The following is a 25,188-nucleotide window of genomic DNA, read 5'->3' as shown; positions in this document are numbered from 1 at the left end:
TTCCCGGGTGGTAGGGGGATGACAGGAGAAGGGAAGCGGGTGGTGAGAAAGGTACAGAGGGCAGGGTTTGGGGGCTGGGAAGGAAAGGGAAAAGATTAGGGTTTGGGGATGATGAAAGGGCTTTCTACGGGTAAGGATGGCAAAGGGTGGCAGTGACGGAAAGTCAGGCAACCTGTCCTGTCCGTCTTTTTGTATCGTGAATTGGAAAGACTGCAAGGGGGAGGGGAGTTGCTTGCGCCCTAAAGGAGGAGTTATTCAGATTCATTGCAGTGGGCGGCGGCTGCAAAACGCACCATTCTTCTTGTTTTTGCTCTGCAAAGCAGCCTTTTCAAGGGTTGGCTTGGGTGACAAAATGTCTTGTGTAGGCGTGGGTTTGTCTCCCTCTCGCTCTCTCTCCCTAAGATGTGTCCGGCATAGGCCAGGGTGCCACTCGAGGCCCAAACCAATTCTGGTTATCGCTTCTCGGCCTTTTGGCTAAGATCAAGTGTAGTATCTGTTCTTATCAGTTTAATATCTGATACGTCCCCTATCTGGGGACCATATATTAAATGGATTTTTAGAACAGGGAGATGGAAAAAGAGCTTGCTCTGTCCACTCCACGCATTGACCTGGTATTGCAGTACCTCCAGGAACGGTGCACCCCTTCTTAACCCAGTTTCCAAAAGCAGAACTCGATTCACCTGATTCATATTAGCCCGATTAGCGAATTGAAATGAATTTTTATCTAACACACTTTTTACTTGCTTTATTCATCCAAATAGCAAACTCATCACCACTCAACTTCACCAACTCTGCTATGTCCCGTGCAGTATCTTGTTGTCAGTCTAATCTAGATCATGTGTAATTGAATGGAATAGATCCCTTTTGGACAAAGTGGAGTCAGATGCTGCAGTGACCACAGGTGTGAGAGGATCTACAATTGGCATCTGGTGTTATCTCTCTGCTTCCACTCCAAATAAAGTTACCTGTTGTTACCTGAACGTCAAATACTAAGAATGGGCGGCCTATGAAAGAATTAGTACTTTCATTAAGTATACTAAACCGGCTAATTGGGAATAGACAAACTGTAAAAAGCCCTCTGAGAAAGCCCCTCTCTAACCTTTGTTAGTAAGCTTTTCTGTAGCCTGCCTGTTGATGTATTTTCGGTTTGAACAGTGCACAACATGAAGAGACGGAACACTGGCGGCTTGTCACAATGCCCCCCGATGACATCACAATAGCGCTGCTGCCTAGAAAACAAGCTGCGCAGAAGAAGTTGTTCTTTGGGTGGGAGGGTGGGCTAGTGGAAGGAGGGGGCAATCTCTTTTTTTCCCGGGTGGTAGGGGGATGACAGGAGAAGGGAAGCGGGTGGTGAGAAAGGTACAGAGGGCAGGGTTTGGGGGCTGAGAAGGAAAGGGAAAAGATTAGGGTTTGGGGATGATGAAAGGGCTTTCTACGGGTAAGGATGGCAAAGGGTGGCAGTGACGGAAAGTCAGGCAACCTGTCCTGTCCGTCTTTTTGTATCGTGAATTGGAAAGACTGCAAGGGGGAGGGGAGTTGCTTGCGCCCTAAAGGAGGAGTTATTCAGATTCATTGCAGTGGGCGGCGGCTGCAAAACGCACCATTCTTCTTGTTTTTGCTCTGCAAAGCAGCCTTTTCAAGGGTTGGCTTGGGTGACAAAATGTCTTGTGTAGGCGTGGGTTTGTCTCCCTCTCGCTCTCTCTCCCTAAGATGTGTCCGGCATAGGCCAGGGTGCCACTCGAGGCCCAAACCAATTCTGGTTATCGCTTCTCGGCCTTTTGGCTAAGATCAAGTGTAGTATCTGTTCTTATCAGTTTAATATCTGATACGTCCCCTATCTGGGGACCATATATTAAATGGATTTTTAGAACAGGGAGATGGAAAAAGAGCTTGCTCTGTCCACTCCACGCATTGACCTGGTATTGCAGTACCTCCAGGAACGGTGCACCCCTTCTTAACCCAGTTTCCAAAAGCAGAACTCGATTCACCTGATTCATATTAGCCCGATTAGCGAATTGAAATGAATTTTTATCTAACACACTTTTTACTTGCTTTATTCATCCAAATAGCAAACTCATCACCACTCAACTTCACCAACTCTGCTATGTCCCGTGCAGTATCTTGTTGTCAGTCTAATCTAGATCATGTGTAATTGAATGGAATAGATCCCTTTTGGACAAAGTGGAGTCAGATGCTGCAGTGACCACAGGTGTGAGAGGATCTACAATTGGCATCTGGTGTTATCTCTCTGCTTCCACTCCAAATAAAGTTACCTGTTGTTACCTGAACGTCAAATACTAAGAATGGGCGGCCTATGAAAGAATTAGTACTTTCATTAAGTATACTAAACCGGCTAATTGGGAATAGACAAACTGTAAAAAGCCCTCTGAGAAAGCCCCTCTCTAACCTTTGTTAGTAAGCTTTTCTGTAGCCTGCCTGTTGATGTATTTTCGGTTTGAACAGTGCACAACATGAAGAGACGGAACACTGGCGGCTTGTCACAATGCCCCCCGATGACATCACAATAGCGCTGCTGCCTAGAAAACAAGCTGCGCAGAAGAAGTTGTTCTTTGGGTGGGAGGGTGGGCTAGTGGAAGGAGGGGGCAATCTCTTTTTTTCCCGGGTGGTAGGGGGATGACAGGAGAAGGGAAGCGGGTGGTGAGAAAGGTACAGAGGGCAGGGTTTGGGGGCTGGGAAGGAAAGGGAAAAGATTAGGGTTTGGGGATGATGAAAGGGCTTTCTACGGGTAAGGATGGCAAAGGGTGGCAGTGACGGAAAGTCAGGCAACCTGTCCTGTCCGTCTTTTTGTATCGTGAATTGGAAAGACTGCAAGGGGGAGGGGAGTTGCTTGCGCCCTAAAGGAGGAGTTATTCAGATTCATTGCAGTGGGCGGCGGCTGCAAAACGCACCATTCTTCTTGTTTTTGCTCTGCAAAGCAGCCTTTTCAAGGGTTGGCTTGGGTGACAAAATGTCTTGTGTAGGCGTGGGTTTGTCTCCCTCTCGCTCTCTCTCCCTAAGATGTGTCCGGCATAGGCCAGGGTGCCACTCGAGGCCCAAACCAATTCTGGTTATCGCTTCTCGGCCTTTTGGCTAAGATCAAGTGTAGTATCTGTTCTTATCAGTTTAATATCTGATACGTCCCCTATCTGGGGACCATATATTAAATGGATTTTTAGAACAGGGAGATGGAAAAAGAGCTTGCTCTGTCCACTCCACGCATTGACCTGGTATTGCAGTACCTCCAGGAACGGTGCACCCCTTCTTAACCCAGTTTCCAAAAGCAGAACTCGATTCACCTGATTCATATTAGCCCGATTAGCGAATTGAAATGAATTTTTATCTAACACACTTTTTACTTGCTTTATTCATCCAAATAGCAAACTCATCACCACTCAACTTCACCAACTCTGCTATGTCCCGTGCAGTATCTTGTTGTCAGTCTAATCTAGATCATGTGTAATTGAATGGAATAGATCCCTTTTGGACAAAGTGGAGTCAGATGCTGCAGTGACCACAGGTGTGAGAGGATCTACAATTGGCATCTGGTGTTATCTCTCTGCTTCCACTCCAAATAAAGTTACCTGTTGTTACCTGAACGTCAAATACTAAGAATGGGCGGCCTATGAAAGAATTAGTACTTTCATTAAGTATACTAAACCGGCTAATTGGGAATAGACAAACTGTAAAAAGCCCTCTGAGAAAGCCCCTCTCTAACCTTTGTTAGTAAGCTTTTCTGTAGCCTGCCTGTTGATGTATTTTCGGTTTGAACAGTGCACAACATGAAGAGACGGAACACTGGCGGCTTGTCACAATGCCCCCCGATGACATCACAATAGCGCTGCTGCCTAGAAAACAAGCTGCGCAGAAGAAGTTGTTCTTTGGGTGGGAGGGTGGGCTAGTGGAAGGAGGGGGCAATCTCTTTTTTTCCCGGGTGGTAGGGGGATGACAGGAGAAGGGAAGCGGGTGGTGAGAAAGGTACAGAGGGCAGGGTTTGGGGGCTGGGAAGGAAAGGGAAAAGATTAGGGTTTGGGGATGATGAAAGGGCTTTCTACGGGTAAGGATGGCAAAGGGTGGCAGTGACGGAAAGTCAGGCAACCTGTCCTGTCCGTCTTTTTGTATCGTGAATTGGAAAGACTGCAAGGGGGAGGGGAGTTGCTTGCGCCCTAAAGGAGGAGTTATTCAGATTCATTGCAGTGGGCGGCGGCTGCAAAACGCACCATTTTTCTTGTTTTTGCTCTGCAAAGCAGCCTTTTCAAGGGTTGGCTTGGGTGACAAAATGTCTTGTGTAGGCGTGGGTTTGTCTCCCTCTCGCTCTCTCTCCCTAAGATGTGTCCGGCATAGGCCAGGGTGCCACTCGAGGCCCAAACCAATTCTGGTTATCGCTTCTCGGCCTTTTGGCTAAGATCAAGTGTAGTATCTGTTCTTATCAGTTTAATATCTGATACGTCCCCTATCTGGGGACCATATATTAAATGGATTTTTAGAACAGGGAGATGGAAAAAGAGCTTGCTCTGTCCACTCCACGCATTGACCTGGTATTGCAGTACCTCCAGGAACGGTGCACCCCTTCTTAACCCAGTTTCCAAAAGCAGAACTCGATTCACCTGATTCATATTAGCCCGATTAGCGAATTGAAATGAATTTTTATCTAACACACTTTTTACTTGCTTTATTCATCCAAATAGCAAACTCATCACCACTCAACTTCACCAACTCTGCTATGTCCCGTGCAGTATCTTGTTGTCAGTCTAATCTAGATCATGTGTAATTGAATGGAATAGATCCCTTTTGGACAAAGTGGAGTCAGATGCTGCAGTGACCACAGGTGTGAGAGGATCTACAATTGGCATCTGGTGTTATCTCTCTGCTTCCACTCCAAATAAAGTTACCTGTTGTTACCTGAACGTCAAATACTAAGAATGGGCGGCCTATGAAAGAATTAGTACTTTCATTAAGTATACTAAACCGGCTAATTGGGAATAGACAAACTGTAAAAAGCCCTCTGAGAAAGCCCCCCTCTAACCTTTGATAGTAAGCTTTTCTGTAGCCTGCCTGTTGATGTATTTTCGGTTTGAACAGTGCACAACATGAAGAGACGGAACACTGGCGGCTTGTCACAATGCCCCCCGATGACATCACAATAGCGCTGCTGCCTAGAAAACAAGCTGCGCAGAAGAAGTTGTTCTTTGGGTGGGAGGGTGGGCTAGTGGAAGGAGGGGGCAATCTCTTTTTTTCCCGGGTGGTAGGGGGATGACAGGAGAAGGGAAGCGGGTGGTGAGAAAGGTACAGAGGGCAGGGTTTGGGGGCTGGGAAGGAAAGGGAAAAGATTAGGGTTTGGGGATGATGAAAGGGCTTTCTACGGGTAAGGATGGCAAAGGGTGGCAGTGACGGAAAGTCAGGCAACCTGTCCTGTCCGTCTTTTTGTATCGTGAATTGGAAAGACTGCAAGGGGGAGGGGAGTTGCTTGCGCCCTAAAGGAGGAGTTATTCAGATTCATTGCAGTGGGCGGCGGCTGCAAAACGCACCATTTTTCTTGTTTTTGCTCTGCAAAGCAGCCTTTTCAAGGGTTGGCTTGGGTGACAAAATGTCTTGTGTAGGCGTGGGTTTGTCTCCCTCTCGCTCTCTCTCCCTAAGATGTGTCCGGCATAGGCCAGGGTGCCACTCGAGGCCCAAACCAATTCTGGTTATCGCTTCTCGGCCTTTTGGCTAAGATCAAGTGTAGTATCTGTTCTTATCAGTTTAATATCTGATACGTCCCCTATCTGGGGACCATATATTAAATGGATTTTTAGAACAGGGAGATGGAAAAAGAGCTTGCTCTGTCCACTCCACGCATTGACCTGGTATTGCAGTACCTCCAGGAACGGTGCACCCCTTCTTAACCCAGTTTCCAAAAGCAGAACTCGATTCACCTGATTCATATTAGCCCGATTAGCGAATTGAAATGAATTTTTATCTAACACACTTTTTACTTGCTTTATTCATCCAAATAGCAAACTCATCACCACTCAACTTCACCAACTCTGCTATGTCCCGTGCAGTATCTTGTTGTCAGTCTAATCTAGATCATGTGTAATTGAATGGAATAGATCCCTTTTGGACAAAGTGGAGTCAGATGCTGCAGTGACCACAGGTGTGAGAGGATCTACAATTGGCATCTGGTGTTATCTCTCTGCTTCCACTCCAAATAAAGTTACCTGTTGTTACCTGAACGTCAAATACTAAGAATGGGCGGCCTATGAAAGAATTAGTACTTTCATTAAGTATACTAAACCGGCTAATTGGGAATAGACAAACTGTAAAAAGCCCTCTGAGAAAGCCCCCCTCTAACCTTTGATAGTAAGCTTTTCTGTAGCCTGCCTGTTGATGTATTTTCGGTTTGAACAGTGCACAACATGAAGAGACGGAACACTGGCGGCTTGTCACAATGCCCCCCGATGACATCACAATAGCGCTGCTGCCTAGAAAACAAGCTGCGCAGAAGAAGTTGTTCTTTGGGTGGGAGGGTGGGCTAGTGGAAGGAGGGGGCAATCTCTTTTTTTCCCGGGTGGTAGGGGGATGACAGGAGAAGGGAAGCGGGTGGTGAGAAAGGTACAGAGGGCAGGGTTTGGGGGCTGGGAAGGAAAGGGAAAAGATTAGGGTTTGGGGATGATGAAAGGGCTTTCTACGGGTAAGGATGGCAAAGGGTGGCAGTGACGGAAAGTCAGGCAACCTGTCCTGTCCGTCTTTTTGTATCGTGAATTGGAAAGACTGCAAGGGGGAGGGGAGTTGCTTGCGCCCTAAAGGAGGAGTTATTCAGATTCATTGCAGTGGGCGGCGGCTGCAAAACGCACCATTCTTCTTGTTTTTGCTCTGCAAAGCAGCCTTTTCAAGGGTTGGCTTGGGTGACAAAATGTCTTGTGTAGGCGTGGGTTTGTCTCCCTCTCGCTCTCTCTCCCTAAGATGTGTCCGGCATAGGCCAGGGTGCCACTCGAGGCCCAAACCAATTCTGGTTATCGCTTCTCGGCCTTTTGGCTAAGATCAAGTGTAGTATCTGTTCTTATCAGTTTAATATCTGATACGTCCCCTATCTGGGGACCATATATTAAATGGATTTTTAGAACAGGGAGATGGAAAAAGAGCTTGCTCTGTCCACTCCACGCATTGACCTGGTATTGCAGTACCTCCAGGAACGGTGCACCCCTTCTTAACCCAGTTTCCAAAAGCAGAACTCGATTCACCTGATTCATATTAGCCCGATTAGCGAATTGAAATGAATTTTTATCTAACACACTTTTTACTTGCTTTATTCATCCAAATAGCAAACTCATCACCACTCAACTTCACCAACTCTGCTATGTCCCGTGCAGTATCTTGTTGTCAGTCTAATCTAGATCATGTGTAATTGAATGGAATAGATCCCTTTTGGACAAAGTGGAGTCAGATGCTGCAGTGACCACAGGTGTGAGAGGATCTACAATTGGCATCTGGTGTTATCTCTCTGCTTCCACTCCAAATAAAGTTACCTGTTGTTACCTGAACGTCAAATACTAAGAATGGGCGGCCTATGAAAGAATTAGTACTTTCATTAAGTATACTAAACCGGCTAATTGGGAATAGACAAACTGTAAAAAGCCCTCTGAGAAAGCCCCTCTCTAACCTTTGTTAGTAAGCTTTTCTGTAGCCTGCCTGTTGATGTATTTTCGGTTTGAACAGTGCACAACATGAAGAGACGGAACACTGGCGGCTTGTCACAATGCCCCCCGATGACATCACAATAGCGCTGCTGCCTAGAAAACAAGCTGCGCAGAAGAAGTTGTTCTTTGGGTGGGAGGGTGGGCTAGTGGAAGGAGGGGGCAATCTCTTTTTTTCCCGGGTGGTAGGGGGATGACAGGAGAAGGGAAGCGGGTGGTGAGAAAGGTACAGAGGGCAGGGTTTGGGGGCTGGGAAGGAAAGGGAAAAGATTAGGGTTTGGGGATGATGAAAGGGCTTTCTACGGGTAAGGATGGCAAAGGGTGGCAGTGACGGAAAGTCAGGCAACCTGTCCTGTCCGTCTTTTTGTATCGTGAATTGGAAAGACTGCAAGGGGGAGGGGAGTTGCTTGCGCCCTAAAGGAGGAGTTATTCAGATTCATTGCAGTGGGCGGCGGCTGCAAAACGCACCATTCTTCTTGTTTTTGCTCTGCAAAGCAGCCTTTTCAAGGGTTGGCTTGGGTGACAAAATGTCTTGTGTAGGCGTGGGTTTGTCTCCCTCTCGCTCTCTCTCCCTAAGATGTGTCCGGCATAGGCCAGGGTGCCACTCGAGGCCCAAACCAATTCTGGTTATCGCTTCTCGGCCTTTTGGCTAAGATCAAGTGTAGTATCTGTTCTTATCAGTTTAATATCTGATACGTCCCCTATCTGGGGACCATATATTAAATGGATTTTTAGAACAGGGAGATGGAAAAAGAGCTTGCTCTGTCCACTCCACGCATTGACCTGGTATTGCAGTACCTCCAGGAACGGTGCACCCCTTCTTAACCCAGTTTCCAAAAGCAGAACTCGATTCACCTGATTCATATTAGCCCGATTAGCGAATTGAAATGAATTTTTATCTAACACACTTTTTACTTGCTTTATTCATCCAAATAGCAAACTCATCACCACTCAACTTCACCAACTCTGCTATGTCCCGTGCAGTATCTTGTTGTCAGTCTAATCTAGATCATGTGTAATTGAATGGAATAGATCCCTTTTGGACAAAGTGGAGTCAGATGCTGCAGTGACCACAGGTGTGAGAGGATCTACAATTGGCATCTGGTGTTATCTCTCTGCTTCCACTCCAAATAAAGTTACCTGTTGTTACCTGAACGTCAAATACTAAGAATGGGCGGCCTATGAAAGAATTAGTACTTTCATTAAGTATACTAAACCGGCTAATTGGGAATAGACAAACTGTAAAAAGCCCTCTGAGAAAGCCCCTCTCTAACCTTTGTTAGTAAGCTTTTCTGTAGCCTGCCTGTTGATGTATTTTCGGTTTGAACAGTGCACAACATGAAGAGACGGAACACTGGCGGCTTGTCACAATGCCCCCCGATGACATCACAATAGCGCTGCTGCCTAGAAAACAAGCTGCGCAGAAGAAGTTGTTCTTTGGGTGGGAGGGTGGGCTAGTGGAAGGAGGGGGCAATCTCTTTTTTTCCCGGGTGGTAGGGGGATGACAGGAGAAGGGAAGCGGGTGGTGAGAAAGGTACAGAGGGCAGGGTTTGGGGGCTGGGAAGGAAAGGGAAAAGATTAGGGTTTGGGGATGATGAAAGGGCTTTCTACGGGTAAGGATGGCAAAGGGTGGCAGTGACGGAAAGTCAGGCAACCTGTCCTGTCCGTCTTTTTGTATCGTGAATTGGAAAGACTGCAAGGGGGAGGGGAGTTGCTTGCGCCCTAAAGGAGGAGTTATTCAGATTCATTGCAGTGGGCGGCGGCTGCAAAACGCACCATTCTTCTTGTTTTTGCTCTGCAAAGCAGCCTTTTCAAGGGTTGGCTTGGGTGACAAAATGTCTTGTGTAGGCGTGGGTTTGTCTCCCTCTCGCTCTCTCTCCCTAAGATGTGTCCGGCATAGGCCAGGGTGCCACTCGAGGCCCAAACCAATTCTGGTTATCGCTTCTCGGCCTTTTGGCTAAGATCAAGTGTAGTATCTGTTCTTATCAGTTTAATATCTGATACGTCCCCTATCTGGGGACCATATATTAAATGGATTTTTAGAACAGGGAGATGGAAAAAGAGCTTGCTCTGTCCACTCCACGCATTGACCTGGTATTGCAGTACCTCCAGGAACGGTGCACCCCTTCTTAACCCAGTTTCCAAAAGCAGAACTCGATTCACCTGATTCATATTAGCCCGATTAGCGAATTGAAATGAATTTTTATCTAACACACTTTTTACTTGCTTTATTCATCCAAATAGCAAACTCATCACCACTCAACTTCACCAACTCTGCTATGTCCCGTGCAGTATCTTGTTGTCAGTCTAATCTAGATCATGTGTAATTGAATGGAATAGATCCCTTTTGGACAAAGTGGAGTCAGATGCTGCAGTGACCACAGGTGTGAGAGGATCTACAATTGGCATCTGGTGTTATCTCTCTGCTTCCACTCCAAATAAAGTTACCTGTTGTTACCTGAACGTCAAATACTAAGAATGGGCGGCCTATGAAAGAATTAGTACTTTCATTAAGTATACTAAACCGGCTAATTGGGAATAGACAAACTGTAAAAAGCCCTCTGAGAAAGCCCCTCTCTAACCTTTGTTAGTAAGCTTTTCTGTAGCCTGCCTGTTGATGTATTTTCGGTTTGAACAGTGCACAACATGAAGAGACGGAACACTGGCGGCTTGTCACAATGCCCCCCGATGACATCACAATAGCGCTGCTGCCTAGAAAACAAGCTGCGCAGAAGAAGTTGTTCTTTGGGTGGGAGGGTGGGCTAGTGGAAGGAGGGGGCAATCTCTTTTTTTCCCGGGTGGTAGGGGGATGACAGGAGAAGGGAAGCGGGTGGTGAGAAAGGTACAGAGGGCAGGGTTTGGGGGCTGGGAAGGAAAGGGAAAAGATTAGGGTTTGGGGATGATGAAAGGGCTTTCTACGGGTAAGGATGGCAAAGGGTGGCAGTGACGGAAAGTCAGGCAACCTGTCCTGTCCGTCTTTTTGTATCGTGAATTGGAAAGACTGCAAGGGGGAGGGGAGTTGCTTGCGCCCTAAAGGAGGAGTTATTCAGATTCATTGCAGTGGGCGGCGGCTGCAAAACGCACCATTCTTCTTGTTTTTGCTCTGCAAAGCAGCCTTTTCAAGGGTTGGCTTGGGTGACAAAATGTCTTGTGTAGGCGTGGGTTTGTCTCCCTCTCGCTCTCTCTCCCTAAGATGTGTCCGGCATAGGCCAGGGTGCCACTCGAGGCCCAAACCAATTCTGGTTATCGCTTCTCGGCCTTTTGGCTAAGATCAAGTGTAGTATCTGTTCTTATCAGTTTAATATCTGATACGTCCCCTATCTGGGGACCATATATTAAATGGATTTTTAGAACAGGGAGATGGAAAAAGAGCTTGCTCTGTCCACTCCACGCATTGACCTGGTATTGCAGTACCTCCAGGAACGGTGCACCCCTTCTTAACCCAGTTTCCAAAAGCAGAACTCGATTCACCTGATTCATATTAGCCCGATTAGCGAATTGAAATGAATTTTTATCTAACACACTTTTTACTTGCTTTATTCATCCAAATAGCAAACTCATCACCACTCAACTTCACCAACTCTGCTATGTCCCGTGCAGTATCTTGTTGTCAGTCTAATCTAGATCATGTGTAATTGAATGGAATAGATCCCTTTTGGACAAAGTGGAGTCAGATGCTGCAGTGACCACAGGTGTGAGAGGATCTACAATTGGCATCTGGTGTTATCTCTCTGCTTCCACTCCAAATAAAGTTACCTGTTGTTACCTGAACGTCAAATACTAAGAATGGGCGGCCTATGAAAGAATTAGTACTTTCATTAAGTATACTAAACCGGCTAATTGGGAATAGACAAACTGTAAAAAGCCCTCTGAGAAAGCCCCTCTCTAACCTTTGTTAGTAAGCTTTTCTGTAGCCTGCCTGTTGATGTATTTTCGGTTTGAACAGTGCACAACATGAAGAGACGGAACACTGGCGGCTTGTCACAATGCCCCCCGATGACATCACAATAGCGCTGCTGCCTAGAAAACAAGCTGCGCAGAAGAAGTTGTTCTTTGGGTGGGAGGGTGGGCTAGTGGAAGGAGGGGGCAATCTCTTTTTTTCCCGGGTGGTAGGGGGATGACAGGAGAAGGGAAGCGGGTGGTGAGAAAGGTACAGAGGGCAGGGTTTGGGGGCTGGGAAGGAAAGGGAAAAGATTAGGGTTTGGGGATGATGAAAGGGCTTTCTACGGGTAAGGATGGCAAAGGGTGGCAGTGACGGAAAGTCAGGCAACCTGTCCTGTCCGTCTTTTTGTATCGTGAATTGGAAAGACTGCAAGGGGGAGGGGAGTTGCTTGCGCCCTAAAGGAGGAGTTATTCAGATTCATTGCAGTGGGCGGCGGCTGCAAAACGCACCATTCTTCTTGTTTTTGCTCTGCAAAGCAGCCTTTTCAAGGGTTGGCTTGGGTGACAAAATGTCTTGTGTAGGCGTGGGTTTGTCTCCCTCTCGCTCTCTCTCCCTAAGATGTGTCCGGCATAGGCCAGGGTGCCACTCGAGGCCCAAACCAATTCTGGTTATCGCTTCTCGGCCTTTTGGCTAAGATCAAGTGTAGTATCTGTTCTTATCAGTTTAATATCTGATACGTCCCCTATCTGGGGACCATATATTAAATGGATTTTTAGAACAGGGAGATGGAAAAAGAGCTTGCTCTGTCCACTCCACGCATTGACCTGGTATTGCAGTACCTCCAGGAACGGTGCACCCCTTCTTAACCCAGTTTCCAAAAGCAGAACTCGATTCACCTGATTCATATTAGCCCGATTAGCGAATTGAAATGAATTTTTATCTAACACACTTTTTACTTGCTTTATTCATCCAAATAGCAAACTCATCACCACTCAACTTCACCAACTCTGCTATGTCCCGTGCAGTATCTTGTTGTCAGTCTAATCTAGATCATGTGTAATTGAATGGAATAGATCCCTTTTGGACAAAGTGGAGTCAGATGCTGCAGTGACCACAGGTGTGAGAGGATCTACAATTGGCATCTGGTGTTATCTCTCTGCTTCCACTCCAAATAAAGTTACCTGTTGTTACCTGAACGTCAAATACTAAGAATGGGCGGCCTATGAAAGAATTAGTACTTTCATTAAGTATACTAAACCGGCTAATTGGGAATAGACAAACTGTAAAAAGCCCTCTGAGAAAGCCCCTCTCTAACCTTTGTTAGTAAGCTTTTCTGTAGCCTGCCTGTTGATGTATTTTCGGTTTGAACAGTGCACAACATGAAGAGACGGAACACTGGCGGCTTGTCACAATGCCCCCCGATGACATCACAATAGCGCTGCTGCCTAGAAAACAAGCTGCGCAGAAGAAGTTGTTCTTTGGGTGGGAGGGTGGGCTAGTGGAAGGAGGGGGCAATCTCTTTTTTTCCCGGGTGGTAGGGGGATGACAGGAGAAGGGAAGCGGGTGGTGAGAAAGGTACAGAGGGCAGGGTTTGGGGGCTGGGAAGGAAAGGGAAAAGATTAGGGTTTGGGGATGATGAAAGGGCTTTCTACGGGTAAGGATGGCAAAGGGTGGCAGTGACGGAAAGTCAGGCAACCTGTCCTGTCCGTCTTTTTGTATCGTGAATTGGAAAGACTGCAAGGGGGAGGGGAGTTGCTTGCGCCCTAAAGGAGGAGTTATTCAGATTCATTGCAGTGGGCGGCGGCTGCAAAACGCACCATTCTTCTTGTTTTTGCTCTGCAAAGCAGCCTTTTCAAGGGTTGGCTTGGGTGACAAAATGTCTTGTGTAGGCGTGGGTTTGTCTCCCTCTCGCTCTCTCTCCCTAAGATGTGTCCGGCATAGGCCAGGGTGCCACTCGAGGCCCAAACCAATTCTGGTTATCGCTTCTCGGCCTTTTGGCTAAGATCAAGTGTAGTATCTGTTCTTATCAGTTTAATATCTGATACGTCCCCTATCTGGGGACCATATATTAAATGGATTTTTAGAACAGGGAGATGGAAAAAGAGCTTGCTCTGTCCACTCCACGCATTGACCTGGTATTGCAGTACCTCCAGGAACGGTGCACCCCTTCTTAACCCAGTTTCCAAAAGCAGAACTCGATTCACCTGATTCATATTAGCCCGATTAGCGAATTGAAATGAATTTTTATCTAACACACTTTTTACTTGCTTTATTCATCCAAATAGCAAACTCATCACCACTCAACTTCACCAACTCTGCTATGTCCCGTGCAGTATCTTGTTGTCAGTCTAATCTAGATCATGTGTAATTGAATGGAATAGATCCCTTTTGGACAAAGTGGAGTCAGATGCTGCAGTGACCACAGGTGTGAGAGGATCTACAATTGGCATCTGGTGTTATCTCTCTGCTTCCACTCCAAATAAAGTTACCTGTTGTTACCTGAACGTCAAATACTAAGAATGGGCGGCCTATGAAAGAATTAGTACTTTCATTAAGTATACTAAACCGGCTAATTGGGAATAGACAAACTGTAAAAAGCCCTCTGAGAAAGCCCCTCTCTAACCTTTGTTAGTAAGCTTTTCTGTAGCCTGCCTGTTGATGTATTTTCGGTTTGAACAGTGCACAACATGAAGAGACGGAACACTGGCGGCTTGTCACAATGCCCCCCGATGACATCACAATAGCGCTGCTGCCTAGAAAACAAGCTGCGCAGAAGAAGTTGTTCTTTGGGTGGGAGGGTGGGCTAGTGGAAGGAGGGGGCAATCTCTTTTTTTCCCGGGTGGTAGGGGGATGACAGGAGAAGGGAAGCGGGTGGTGAGAAAGGTACAGAGGGCAGGGTTTGGGGGCTGGGAAGGAAAGGGAAAAGATTAGGGTTTGGGGATGATGAAAGGGCTTTCTACGGGTAAGGATGGCAAAGGGTGGCAGTGACGGAAAGTCAGGCAACATGTCCTGTCCGTCTTTTTGTATCGTGAATTGGAAAGACTGCAAGGGGGAGGGGAGTTGCTTGCGCCCTAAAGGAGGAGTTATTCAGATTCATTGCAGTGGGCGGCGGCTGCAAAACGCACCATTCTTCTTGTTTTTGCTCTGCAAAGCAGCCTTTTCAAGGGTTGGCTTGGGTGACAAAATGTCTTGTGTAGGCGTGGGTTTGTCTCCCTCTCGCTCTCTCTCCCTAAGATGTGTCCGGCATAGGCCAGGGTGCCACTCGAGGCCCAAACCAATTCTGGTTATCGCTTCTCGGCCTTTTGGCTAAGATCAAGTGTAGTATCTGTTCTTATCAGTTTAATATCTGATACGTCCCCTATCTGGGGACCATATATTAAATGGATTTTTAGAACAGGGAGATGGAAAAAGAGCTTGCTCTGTCCACTCCACGCATTGACCTGGTATTGCAGTACCTCCAGCAACGGTGCACCCCTTCTTAACCCAGTTTCCAAAAGCAGAACTCGATTCACCTGATTCATATTAGCCCGATTAGCGAATTGAAATGAATTTTTATCTAACACACTTTTTACTTGCTTTATTCATCCAAATAGCAAACTCATCACCACTCAACTTCACCAACTCTGCTATGTCCCGTGCAGTATCTTGTTGTCAGTCTAATCTAGATCATGTGTAATTGAATGGAATAGATCCCTTTTGGACAAAGTGGAGTCAGATGCTGCAGTGACCACAGGTGTGAGAGGATCTACAATTGGCATCTGGTGTTATCTCTCTGCTTCCACTCCAAATAAAGTTACCTGTTGTTACCTGAACGTCAAATACTAAGAATGGGCGGCCTATGAAAGAATTAGTACTTTCATTAAGTATACTAAACCGGCTAATTGGGAATAGACAAACTGTAAAAAGCCCTCTGAGAAAGCCCCTCTCTAACCTTTGTTAGTAAGCTTTTCTGTAGCCTGCCTGTTGATGTATTTTCGGTTTGAACAGTGCACAACATGAAGAGACGGAACACTGGCGGCTTGTCACAATGCCCCCCGATGACATCACAATAGCGCTGCTGCCTAGAAAACAAGCTGCGCAGAAGAAGTTGTTCTTTGGGTGGGAGGGTGGGCTAGTGGAAGGAGGGGGCAATCTCTTTTTTTCCCGGGTGGTAGGGGGATGACAGGAGAAGGGAAGCGGGTGGTGAGAAAGGTACAGAGGGCAGGGTTTGGGGGCTGGGAAGGAAAGGGAAAAGATTAGGGTTTGGGGATGATGAAAGGGCTTTCTACGGGTAAGGATGGCAAAGGGTGGCAGTGACGGAAAGTCAGGCAACCTGTCCTGTCCGTCTTTTTGTATCGTGAATTGGAAAGACTGCAAGGGGGAGGGGAGTTGCTTGCGCCCTAAAGGAGGAGTTATTCAGATTCATTGCAGTGGGCGGCGGCTGCAAAACGCACCATTCTTCTTGTTTTTGCTCTGCAAAGCAGCCTTTTCAAGGGTTGGCTTGGGTGACAAAATGTCTTGTGTAGGCGTGGGTTTGTCTCCCTCTCGCTCTCTCTCCCTAAGATGTGTCCGGCATAGGCCAGGGTGCCACTCGAGGCCCAAACCAATTCTGGTTATCGCTTCTCGGCCTTTTGGCTAAGATCAAGTGTAGTATCTGTTCTTATCAGTTTAATATCTGATACGTCCCCTATCTGGGGACCATATATTAAATGGATTTTTAGAACAGGGAGATGGAAAAAGAGCTTGCTCTGTCCACTCCACGCATTGACCTGGTATTGCAGTACCTCCAGGAACGGTGCACCCCTTCTTAACCCAGTTTCCAAAAGCAGAACTCGATTCACCTGATTCATATTAGCCCGATTAGCGAATTGAAATGAATTTTTATCTAACACACTTTTTACTTGCTTTATTCATCCAAATAGCAAACTCATCACCACTCAACTTCACCAACTCTGCTATGTCCCGTGCAGTATCTTGTTGTCAGTCTAATCTAGATCATGTGTAATTGAATGGAATAGATCCCTTTTGGACAAAGTGGAGTCAGATGCTGCAGTGACCACAGGTGTGAGAGGATCTACAATTGGCATCTGGTGTTATCTCTCTGCTTCCACTCCAAATAAAGTTACCTGTTGTTACCTGAACGTCAAATACTAAGAATGGGCGGCCTATGAAAGAATTAGTACTTTCATTAAGTATACTAAACCGGCTAATTGGGAATAGACAAACTGTAAAAAGCCCTCTGAGAAAGCCCCTCTCTAACCTTTGTTAGTAAGCTTTTCTGTAGCCTGCCTGTTGATGTATTTTCGGTTTGAACAGTGCACAACATGAAGAGACGGAACACTGGCGGCTTGTCACAATGCCCCCCGATGACATCACAATAGCGCTGCTGCCTAGAAAACAAGCTGCGCAGAAGAAGTTGTTCTTTGGGTGGGAGGGTGGGCTAGTGGAAGGAGGGGGCAATCTCTTTTTTTCCCGGGTGGTAGGGGGATGACAGGAGAAGGGAAGCGGGTGGTGAGAAAGGTACAGAGGGCAGGGTTTGGGGGCTGGGAAGGAAAGGGAAAAGATTAGGGTTTGGGGATGATGAAAGGGCTTTCTACGGGTAAGGATGGCAAAGGGTGGCAGTGACGGAAAGTCAGGCAACATGTCCTGTCCGTCTTTTTGTATCGTGAATTGGAAAGACTGCAAGGGGGAGGGGAGTTGCTTGCGCCCTAAAGGAGGAGTTATTCAGATTCATTGCAGTGGGCGGCGGCTGCAAAACGCACCATTCTTCTTGTTTTTGCTCTGCAAAGCAGCCTTTTCAAGGGTTGGCTTGGGTGACAAAATGTCTTGTGTAGGCGTGGGTTTGTCTCCCTCTCGCTCTCTCTCCCTAAGATGTGTCCGGCATAGGCCAGGGTGCCACTCGAGGCCCAAACCAATTCTGGTTATCGCTTCTCGGCCTTTTGGCTAAGATCAAGTGTAGTATCTGTTCTTATCAGTTTAATATCTGATACGTCCCCTATCTGGGGACCATATATTAAATGGATTTTTAGAACAGGGAGATGGAAAAAGAGCTTGCTCTGTCCACTCCACGCATTGACCTGGTATTGCAGTACCTCCAGGAACGGTGCACCCCTTCTTAACCCAGTTTCCAAAAGCAGAACTCGATTCACCTGATTCATATTAGCCCGATTAGCGAATTGAAATGAATTTTTATCTAACACACTTTTTACTTGCTTTATTCATCCAAATAGCAAACTCATCACCACTCAACTTCACCAACTCTGCTATGTCCCGTGCAGTATCTTGTTGTCAGTCTAATCTAGATCATGTGTAATTGAATGGAATAGATCCCTTTTGGACAAAGTGGAGTCAGATGCTGCAGTGACCACAGGTGTGAGAGGATCTACAATTGGCATCTGGTGTTATCTCTCTGCTTCCACTCCAAATAAAGTTACCTGTTGTTACCTGAACGTCAAATACTAAGAATGGGCGGCCTATGAAAGAATTAGTACTTTCATTAAGTATACTAAACCGGCTAATTGGGAATAGACAAACTGTAAAAAGCCCTCTGAGAAAGCCCCTCTCTAACCTTTGTTAGTAAGCTTTTCTGTAGCCTGCCTGTTGATGTATTTTCGGTTTGAACAGTGCACAACATGAAGAGACGGAACACTGGCGGCTTGTCACAATGCCCCCCGATGACATCACAATAGCGCTGCTGCCTAGAAAACAAGCTGCGCAGAAGAAGTTGTTCTTTGGGTGGGAGGGTGGGCTAGTGGAAGGAGGGGGCAATCTCTTTTTTTCCCGGGTGGTAGGGGGATGACAGGAGAAGGGAAGCGGGTGGTGAGAAAGGTACAGAGGGCAGGGTTTGGGGGCTGGGAAGGAAAGGGAAAAGATTAGGGTTTGGGGATGATGAAAGGGCTTTCTACGGGTAAGGATGGCAAAGGGTGGCAGTGACGGAAAGTCAGGCAACCTGTCCTGTCCGTCTTTTTGTATCGTGAATTGGAAAGACTGCAAGGGGGAGGGGAGTTGCTTGCGCCCTAAAGGAGGAGTTATTCAGATTCATTGCAGTGGGCGGCGGCTGCAAAACGCACCATTCTTCTTGTTTTTGCTCTGCAAAGCAGCCTTTTCAAGGGTTGGCTTGGGTGACAAAATGTCTTGTGTAGGCGTGGGTTTGTCTCCCTCTCGCTCTCTCTCCCTAAGATGTGTCCGGCATAGGCCAGGGTGCCACTCGAGGCCCAAACCAATTCTGGTTATCGCTTCTCGGCCTTTTGGCTAAGATCAAGTGTAGTATCTGTTCTTATCAGTTTAATATCTGATACGTCCCCTATCTGGGGACCATATATTAAATGGATTTTTAGAACAGGGAGATGGAAAAAGAGCTTGCTCTGTCCACTCCACGCATTGACCTGGTATTGCAGTACCTCCAGGAACGGTGCACCCCTTCTTAACCCAGTTTCCAAAAGCAGAACTCGATTCACCTGATTCATATTAGCCCGATTAGCGAATTGAAATGAATTTTTATCTAACACACTTTTTACTTGCTTTATTCATCCAAATAGCAAACTCATCACCACTCAACTTCACCAACTCTGCTATGTCCCGTGCAGTATCTTGTTGTCAGTCTAATCTAGATCATGTGTAATTGAATGGAATAGATCCCTTTTGGACAAAGTGGAGTCAGATGCTGCAGTGACCACAGGTGTGAGAGGATCTACAATTGGCATCTGGTGTTATCTCTCTGCTTCCACTCCAAATAAAGTTACCTGTTGTTACCTGAACGTCAAATACTAAGAATGGGCGGCCTATTAAAGAATTAGTACTTTCATTAAGTATACTAAACCGGCTAATTGGGAATAGACAAACTGTAAAAAGCCCTCTGAGAAAGCCCCTCTCTAACCTTTGTTAGTAAGCTTTTCTGTAGCCTGCCTGTTGATGTATTTTCGGTTTGAACAGTGCACAACATGAAGAGACGGAACACTGGCGGCTTGTCACAATGCCCCCCGATGACATCACAATAGCGCTGCTGCCTAGAAAACAAGCTGCGCAGAAGAAGTTGTTCTTTGGGTGGGAGGGTGGGCTAGTGGAAGGAGGGGGCAATCTCTTTTTTTCCCGGGTGGTAGGGGGATGACAGGAGAAGGGAAGCGGGTGGTGAGAAAGGTACAGAGGGCAGGGTTTGGGGGCTGGGAAGGAAAGGGAAAAGATTAGGGTTTGGGGATGATGAAAGGGCTTTCTACGGGTAAGGATGGCAAAGGGTGGCAGTGACGGAAAGTCAGGCAACCTGTCCTGTCCGTCTTTTTGTATCGTGAATTGGAAAGACTGCAAGGGGGAGGGGAGTTGCTTGCGCCCTAAAGGAGGAGTTATTCAGATTCATTGCAGTGGGCGGCGGCTGCAAAACGCACCATTCTTCTTGTTTTTGCTCTGCAAAGCAGCCTTTTCAAGGGTTGGCTTGGGTGACAAAATGTCTTGTGTAGGCGTGGGTTTGTCTCCCTCTCGCTCTCTCTCCCTAAGATGTGTCCGGCATAGGCCAGGGTGCCACTCGAGGCCCAAACCAATTCTGGTTATCGCTTCTCGGCCTTTTGGCTAAGATCAAGTGTAGTATCTGTTCTTATCAGTTTAATATCTGATACGTCCCCTATCTGGGGACCATATATTAAATGGATTTTTAGAACAGGGAGATGGAAAAAGAGCTTGCTCTGTCCACTCCACGCATTGACCTGGTATTGCAGTACCTCCAGGAACGGTGCACCCCTTCTTAACCCAGTTTCCAAAAGCAGAACTCGATTCACCTGATTCATATTAGCCCGATTAGCGAATTGAAATGAATTTTTATCTAACACACTTTTTACTTGCTTTATTCATCCAAATAGCAAACTCATCACCACTCAACTTCACCAACTCTGCTATGTCCCGTGCAGTATCTTGTTGTCAGTCTAATCTAGATCATGTGTAATTGAATGGAATAGATCCCTTTTGGACAAAGTGGAGTCAGATGCTGCAGTGACCACAGGTGTGAGAGGATCTACAATTGGCATCTGGTGTTATCTCTCTGCTTCCACTCCAAATAAAGTTACCTGTTGTTACCTGAACGTCAAATACTAAGAATGGGCGGCCTATGAAAGAATTAGTACTTTCATTAAGTATACTAAACCGGCTAATTGGGAATAGACAAACTGTAAAAAGCCCTCTGAGAAAGCCCCTCTCTAACCTTTGTTAGTAAGCTTTTCTGTAGCCTGCCTGTTGATGTATTTTCGGTTTGAACAGTGCACAACATGAAGAGACGGAACACTGGCGGCTTGTCACAATGCCCCCCGATGACATCACAATAGCGCTGCTGCCTAGAAAACAAGCTGCGCAGAAGAAGTTGTTCTTTGGGTGGGAGGGTGGGCTAGTGGAAGGAGGGGGCAATCTCTTTTTTTCCCGGGTGGTAGGGGGATGACAGGAGAAGGGAAGCGGGTGGTGAGAAAGGTACAGAGGGCAGGGTTTGGGGGCTGGGAAGGAAAGGGAAAAGATTAGGGTTTGGGGATGATGAAAGGGCTTTCTACGGGTAAGGATGGCAAAGGGTGGCAGTGACGGAAAGTCAGGCAACCTGTCCTGTCCGTCTTTTTGTATCGTGAATTGGAAAGACTGCAAGGGGGAGGGGAGTTGCTTGCGCCCTAAAGGAGGAGTTATTCAGATTCATTGCAGTGGGCGGCGGCTGCAAAACGCACCATTCTTCTTGTTTTTGCTCTGCAAAGCAGCCTTTTCAAGGGTTGGCTTGGGTGACAAAATGTCTTGTGTAGGCGTGGGTTTGTCTCCCTCTCGCTCTCTCTCCCTAAGATGTGTCCGGCATAGGCCAGGGTGCCACTCGAGGCCCAAACCAATTCTGGTTATCGCTTCTCGGCCTTTTGGCTAAGATCAAGTGTAGTATCTGTTCTTATCAGTTTAATATCTGATACGTCCCCTATCTGGGGACCATATATTAAATGGATTTTTAGAACAGGGAGATGGAAAAAGAGCTTGCTCTGTCCACTCCACGCATTGACCTGGTATTGCAGTACCTCCAGGAACGGTGCACCCCTTCTTAACCCAGTTTCCAAAAGCAGAACTCGATTCACCTGATTCATATTAGCCCGATTAGCGAATTGAAATGAATTTTTATCTAACACACTTTTTACTTTCTTTATTCATCCAAATAGCAAACTCATCACCACTCAACTTCACCAACTCTGCTATGTCCCGTGCAGTATCTTGTTGTCAGTCTAATCTAGATCATGTGTAATTGAATGGAATAGATCCCTTTTGGACAAAGTGGAGTCAGATGCTGCAGTGACCACAGGTGTGAGAGGATCTACAATTGGCATCTGGTGTTATCTCTCTGCTTCCACTCCAAATAAAGTTACCTGTTGTTACCTGAACGTCAAATACTAAGAATGGGCGGCCTATGAAAGAATTAGTACTTTCATTAAGTATACTAAACCGGCTAATTGGGAATAGACAAACTGTAAAAAGCCCTCTGAGAAAGCCCCTCTCTAACCTTTGTTAGTAAGCTTTTCTGTAGCCTGCCTGTTGATGTATTTTCGGTTTGAACAGTGCACAACATGAAGAGACGGAACACTGGCGGCTTGTCACAATGCCCCCCGATGACATCACAATAGCGCTGCTGCCTAGAAAACAAGCTGCGCAGAAGAAGTTGTTCTTTGGGTGGGAGGGTGGGCTAGTGGAAGGAGGGGGCAATCTCTTTTTTTCCCGGGTGGTAGGGGGATGACAGGAGAAGGGAAGCGGGTGGTGAGAAAGGTACAGAGGGCAGGGTTTGGGGGCTGGGAAGGAAAGGGAAAAGATTAGGGTTTGGGGATGATGAAAGGGCTTTCTACGGGTAAGGATGGCAAAGGGTGGCAGTGACGGAAAGTCAGGCAACCTGTCCTGTCCGTCTTTTTGTATCGTGAATTGGAAAGACTGCAAGGGGGAGGGGAGTTGCTTGCGCCCTAAAGGAGGAGTTATTCAGATTCATTGCAGTGGGCGGCGGCTGCAAAACGCACCATTCTTCTTGTTTTTGCTCTGCAAAGCAGCCTTTTCAAGGGTTGGCTTGGGTGACAAAATGTCTTGTGTAGGCGTGGGTTTGTCTCCCTCTCGCTCTCTCTCCCTAAGATGTGTCCGGCATAGGCCAGGGTGCCACTCGAGGCCCAAACCAATTCTGGTTATCGCTTCTCGGCCTTTTGGCTAAGATCAAGTGTAGTATCTGTTCTTATCAGTTTAATATCTGATACGTCCCCTATCTGGGGACCATATATTAAATGGATTTTTAGAACAGGGAGATGGAAAAAGAGCTTGCTCTGTCCACTCCACGCATTGACCTGGTATTGCAGTACCTCCAGGAACGGTGCACCCCTTCTTAACCCAGTTTCCAAAAGCAGAACTCGATTCACCTGATTCATATTAGCCCGATTAGCGAATTGAAATGAATTTTTATCTAACACACTTTTTACTTGCTTTATTCATCCAAATAGCAAACTCATCACCACTCAACTTCACCAACTCTGCTATGTCCCGTGCAGTATCTTGTTGTCAGTCTAATCTAGATCATGTGTAATTGAATGGAATAGATCCCTTTTGGACAAAGTGGAGTCAGATGCTGCAGTGACCACAGGTGTGAGAGGATCTACAATTGGCATCTGGTGTTATCTCTCTGCTTCCACTCCAAATAAAGTTACCTGTTGTTACCTGAACGTCAAATACTAAGAATGGGCGGCCTATGAAAGAATTAGTACTTTCATTAAGTATACTAAACCGGCTAATTGGGAATAGACAAACTGTAAAAAGCCCTCTGAGAAAGCCCCTCTCTAACCTTTGTTAGTAAGCTTTTCTGTAGCCTGCCTGTTGATGTATTTTCGGTTTGAACAGTGCACAACATGAAGAGACGGAACACTGGCGGCTTGTCACAATGCCCCCCGATGACATCACAATAGCGCTGCTGCCTAGAAAACAAGCTGCGCAGAAGAAGTTGTTCTTTGGGTGGGAGGGTGGGCTAGTGGAAGGAGGGGGCAATCTCTTTTTTTCCCGGGTGGTAGGGGGATGACAGGAGAAGGGAAGCGGGTGGTGAGAAAGGTACAGAGGGCAGGGTTTGGGGGCTGGGAAGGAAAGGGAAAAGATTAGGGTTTGGGGATGATGAAAGGGCTTTCTACGGGTAAGGATGGCAAAGGGTGGCAGTGACGGAAAGTCAGGCAACCTGTCCTGTCCGTCTTTTTGTATCGTGAATTGGAAAGACTGCAAGGGGGAGGGGAGTTGCTTGCGCCCTAAAGGAGGAGTTATTCAGATTCATTGCAGTGGGCGGCGGCTGCAAAACGCACCATTCTTCTTGTTTTTGCTCTGCAAAGCAGCCTTTTCAAGGGTTGGCTTGGGTGACAAAATGTCTTGTGTAGGCGTGGGTTTGTCTCCCTCTCGCTCTCTCTCCCTAAGATGTGTCCGGCATAGGCCAGGGTGCCACTCGAGGCCCAAACCAATTCTGGTTATCGCTTCTCGGCCTTTTGGCTAAGATCAAGTGTAGTATCTGTTCTTATCAGTTTAATATCTGATACGTCCCCTATCTGGGGACCATATATTAAATGGATTTTTAGAACAGGGAGATGGAAAAAGAGCTTGCTCTGTCCACTCCACGCATTGACCTGGTATTGCAGTACCTCCAGGAACGGTGCACCCCTTCTTAACCCAGTTTCCAAAAGCAGAACTCGATTCACCTGATTCATATTAGCCCGATTAGCGAATTGAAATGAATTTTTATCTAACACACTTTTTACTTGCTTTATTCATCCAAATAGCAAACTCATCACCACTCAACTTCACCAACTCTGCTATGTCCCGTGCAGTATCTTGTTGTCAGTCTAATCTAGATCATGTGTAATTGAATGGAATAGATCCCTTTTGGACAAAGTGGAGTCAGATGCTGCAGTGACCACAGGTGTGAGAGGATCTACAATTGGCATCTGGTGTTATCTCTCTGCTTCCACTCCAAATAAAGTTACCTGTTGTTACCTGAACGTCAAATACTAAGAATGGGCGGCCTATGAAAGAATTAGTACTTTCATTAAGTATACTAAACCGGCTAATTGGGAATAGACAAACTGTAAAAAGCCCTCTGAGAAAGCCCCTCTCTAACCTTTGTTAGTAAGCTTTTCTGTAGCCTGCCTGTTGATGTATTTTCGGTTTGAACAGTGCACAACATGAAGAGACGGAACACTGGCGGCTTGTCACAATGCCCCCCGATGACATCACAATAGCGCTGCTGCCTAGAAAACAAGCTGCGCAGAAGAAGTTGTTCTTTGGGTGGGAGGGTGGGCTAGTGGAAGGAGGGGGCAATCTCTTTTTTTCCCGGGTGGTAGGGGGATGACAGGAGAAGGGAAGCGGGTGGTGAGAAAGGTACAGAGGGCAGGGTTTGGGGGCTGGGAAGGAAAGGGAAAAGATTAGGGTTTGGGGATGATGAAAGGGCTTTCTACGGGTAAGGATGGCAAAGGGTGGCAGTGACGGAAAGTCAGGCAACCTGTCCTGTCCGTCTTTTTGTATCGTGAATTGGAAAGACTGCAAGGGGGAGGGGAGTTGCTTGCGCCCTAAAGGAGGAGTTATTCAGATTCATTGCAGTGGGCGGCGGCTGCAAAACGCACCATTCTTCTTGTTTTTGCTCTGCAAAGCAGCCTTTTCAAGGGT

At 46.8% G+C, this 25,188-nt stretch overlaps 19 non-coding genes across 19 annotated transcripts; all 19 read left to right on the top strand.

Annotated features, from left to right (window-relative positions):
• The first annotated feature begins 454 nt into the window (after window positions 1-454).
• Window positions 455-645, top strand: LOC142264377 (U2 spliceosomal RNA). The gene has a single exon (XR_012730896.1). It is a non-coding gene; the product is annotated as a U2 spliceosomal RNA (small nuclear RNA).
• Window positions 646-1,762: 1,117 nt separating this feature from the next.
• Window positions 1,763-1,953, top strand: LOC142264376 (U2 spliceosomal RNA). Its single transcript, XR_012730895.1, has one exon. It is a non-coding gene; the product is annotated as a U2 spliceosomal RNA (small nuclear RNA).
• A 1,117-nt stretch (window positions 1,954-3,070) lies between these two features.
• Window positions 3,071-3,261, top strand: LOC142264374 (U2 spliceosomal RNA). Its single transcript, XR_012730893.1, has one exon. It is a non-coding gene; the product is annotated as a U2 spliceosomal RNA (small nuclear RNA).
• Window positions 3,262-4,378: 1,117 nt separating this feature from the next.
• Window positions 4,379-4,569, top strand: LOC142264373 (U2 spliceosomal RNA). The gene has a single exon (XR_012730892.1). It is a non-coding gene; the product is annotated as a U2 spliceosomal RNA (small nuclear RNA).
• Window positions 4,570-5,686: 1,117 nt separating this feature from the next.
• Window positions 5,687-5,877, top strand: LOC142264371 (U2 spliceosomal RNA). Its single transcript, XR_012730891.1, has one exon. It is a non-coding gene; the product is annotated as a U2 spliceosomal RNA (small nuclear RNA).
• Window positions 5,878-6,994: 1,117 nt separating this feature from the next.
• On the top strand, window positions 6,995-7,185 carry LOC142264370 (U2 spliceosomal RNA). Its single transcript, XR_012730890.1, has one exon. It is a non-coding gene; the product is annotated as a U2 spliceosomal RNA (small nuclear RNA).
• A 1,117-nt stretch (window positions 7,186-8,302) lies between these two features.
• On the top strand, window positions 8,303-8,493 carry LOC142264369 (U2 spliceosomal RNA). The gene has a single exon (XR_012730889.1). It is a non-coding gene; the product is annotated as a U2 spliceosomal RNA (small nuclear RNA).
• Window positions 8,494-9,610: 1,117 nt separating this feature from the next.
• On the top strand, window positions 9,611-9,801 carry LOC142264368 (U2 spliceosomal RNA). The gene has a single exon (XR_012730888.1). It is a non-coding gene; the product is annotated as a U2 spliceosomal RNA (small nuclear RNA).
• Window positions 9,802-10,918: 1,117 nt separating this feature from the next.
• LOC142264367 (U2 spliceosomal RNA) lies at window positions 10,919-11,109 on the top strand. Its single transcript, XR_012730887.1, has one exon. It is a non-coding gene; the product is annotated as a U2 spliceosomal RNA (small nuclear RNA).
• Window positions 11,110-12,226: 1,117 nt separating this feature from the next.
• LOC142264366 (U2 spliceosomal RNA) lies at window positions 12,227-12,417 on the top strand. Its single transcript, XR_012730886.1, has one exon. It is a non-coding gene; the product is annotated as a U2 spliceosomal RNA (small nuclear RNA).
• A 1,117-nt stretch (window positions 12,418-13,534) lies between these two features.
• Window positions 13,535-13,725, top strand: LOC142264365 (U2 spliceosomal RNA). Its single transcript, XR_012730885.1, has one exon. It is a non-coding gene; the product is annotated as a U2 spliceosomal RNA (small nuclear RNA).
• Window positions 13,726-14,842: 1,117 nt separating this feature from the next.
• Window positions 14,843-15,033, top strand: LOC142264400 (U2 spliceosomal RNA). The gene has a single exon (XR_012730917.1). It is a non-coding gene; the product is annotated as a U2 spliceosomal RNA (small nuclear RNA).
• Window positions 15,034-16,150: 1,117 nt separating this feature from the next.
• LOC142264364 (U2 spliceosomal RNA) lies at window positions 16,151-16,341 on the top strand. Its single transcript, XR_012730884.1, has one exon. It is a non-coding gene; the product is annotated as a U2 spliceosomal RNA (small nuclear RNA).
• A 1,117-nt stretch (window positions 16,342-17,458) lies between these two features.
• Window positions 17,459-17,649, top strand: LOC142264362 (U2 spliceosomal RNA). Its single transcript, XR_012730882.1, has one exon. It is a non-coding gene; the product is annotated as a U2 spliceosomal RNA (small nuclear RNA).
• A 1,117-nt stretch (window positions 17,650-18,766) lies between these two features.
• On the top strand, window positions 18,767-18,957 carry LOC142264360 (U2 spliceosomal RNA). Its single transcript, XR_012730881.1, has one exon. It is a non-coding gene; the product is annotated as a U2 spliceosomal RNA (small nuclear RNA).
• A 1,117-nt stretch (window positions 18,958-20,074) lies between these two features.
• Window positions 20,075-20,265, top strand: LOC142264359 (U2 spliceosomal RNA). Its single transcript, XR_012730880.1, has one exon. It is a non-coding gene; the product is annotated as a U2 spliceosomal RNA (small nuclear RNA).
• Window positions 20,266-21,382: 1,117 nt separating this feature from the next.
• On the top strand, window positions 21,383-21,573 carry LOC142264358 (U2 spliceosomal RNA). The gene has a single exon (XR_012730879.1). It is a non-coding gene; the product is annotated as a U2 spliceosomal RNA (small nuclear RNA).
• A 1,117-nt stretch (window positions 21,574-22,690) lies between these two features.
• On the top strand, window positions 22,691-22,881 carry LOC142264357 (U2 spliceosomal RNA). The gene has a single exon (XR_012730878.1). It is a non-coding gene; the product is annotated as a U2 spliceosomal RNA (small nuclear RNA).
• Window positions 22,882-23,998: 1,117 nt separating this feature from the next.
• Window positions 23,999-24,189, top strand: LOC142264356 (U2 spliceosomal RNA). Its single transcript, XR_012730877.1, has one exon. It is a non-coding gene; the product is annotated as a U2 spliceosomal RNA (small nuclear RNA).
• Window positions 24,190-25,188: the final 999 nt, after the last annotated feature.

This window comes from Anomaloglossus baeobatrachus, unplaced genomic scaffold (assembly GCF_048569485.1).
Source record: "Anomaloglossus baeobatrachus isolate aAnoBae1 unplaced genomic scaffold, aAnoBae1.hap1 Scaffold_2651, whole genome shotgun sequence".
NCBI classification, from domain to species: domain Eukaryota; kingdom Metazoa; phylum Chordata; class Amphibia; order Anura; family Aromobatidae; genus Anomaloglossus; species Anomaloglossus baeobatrachus.
This window is presented reverse-complemented; position numbering and strand designations above follow the sequence as displayed.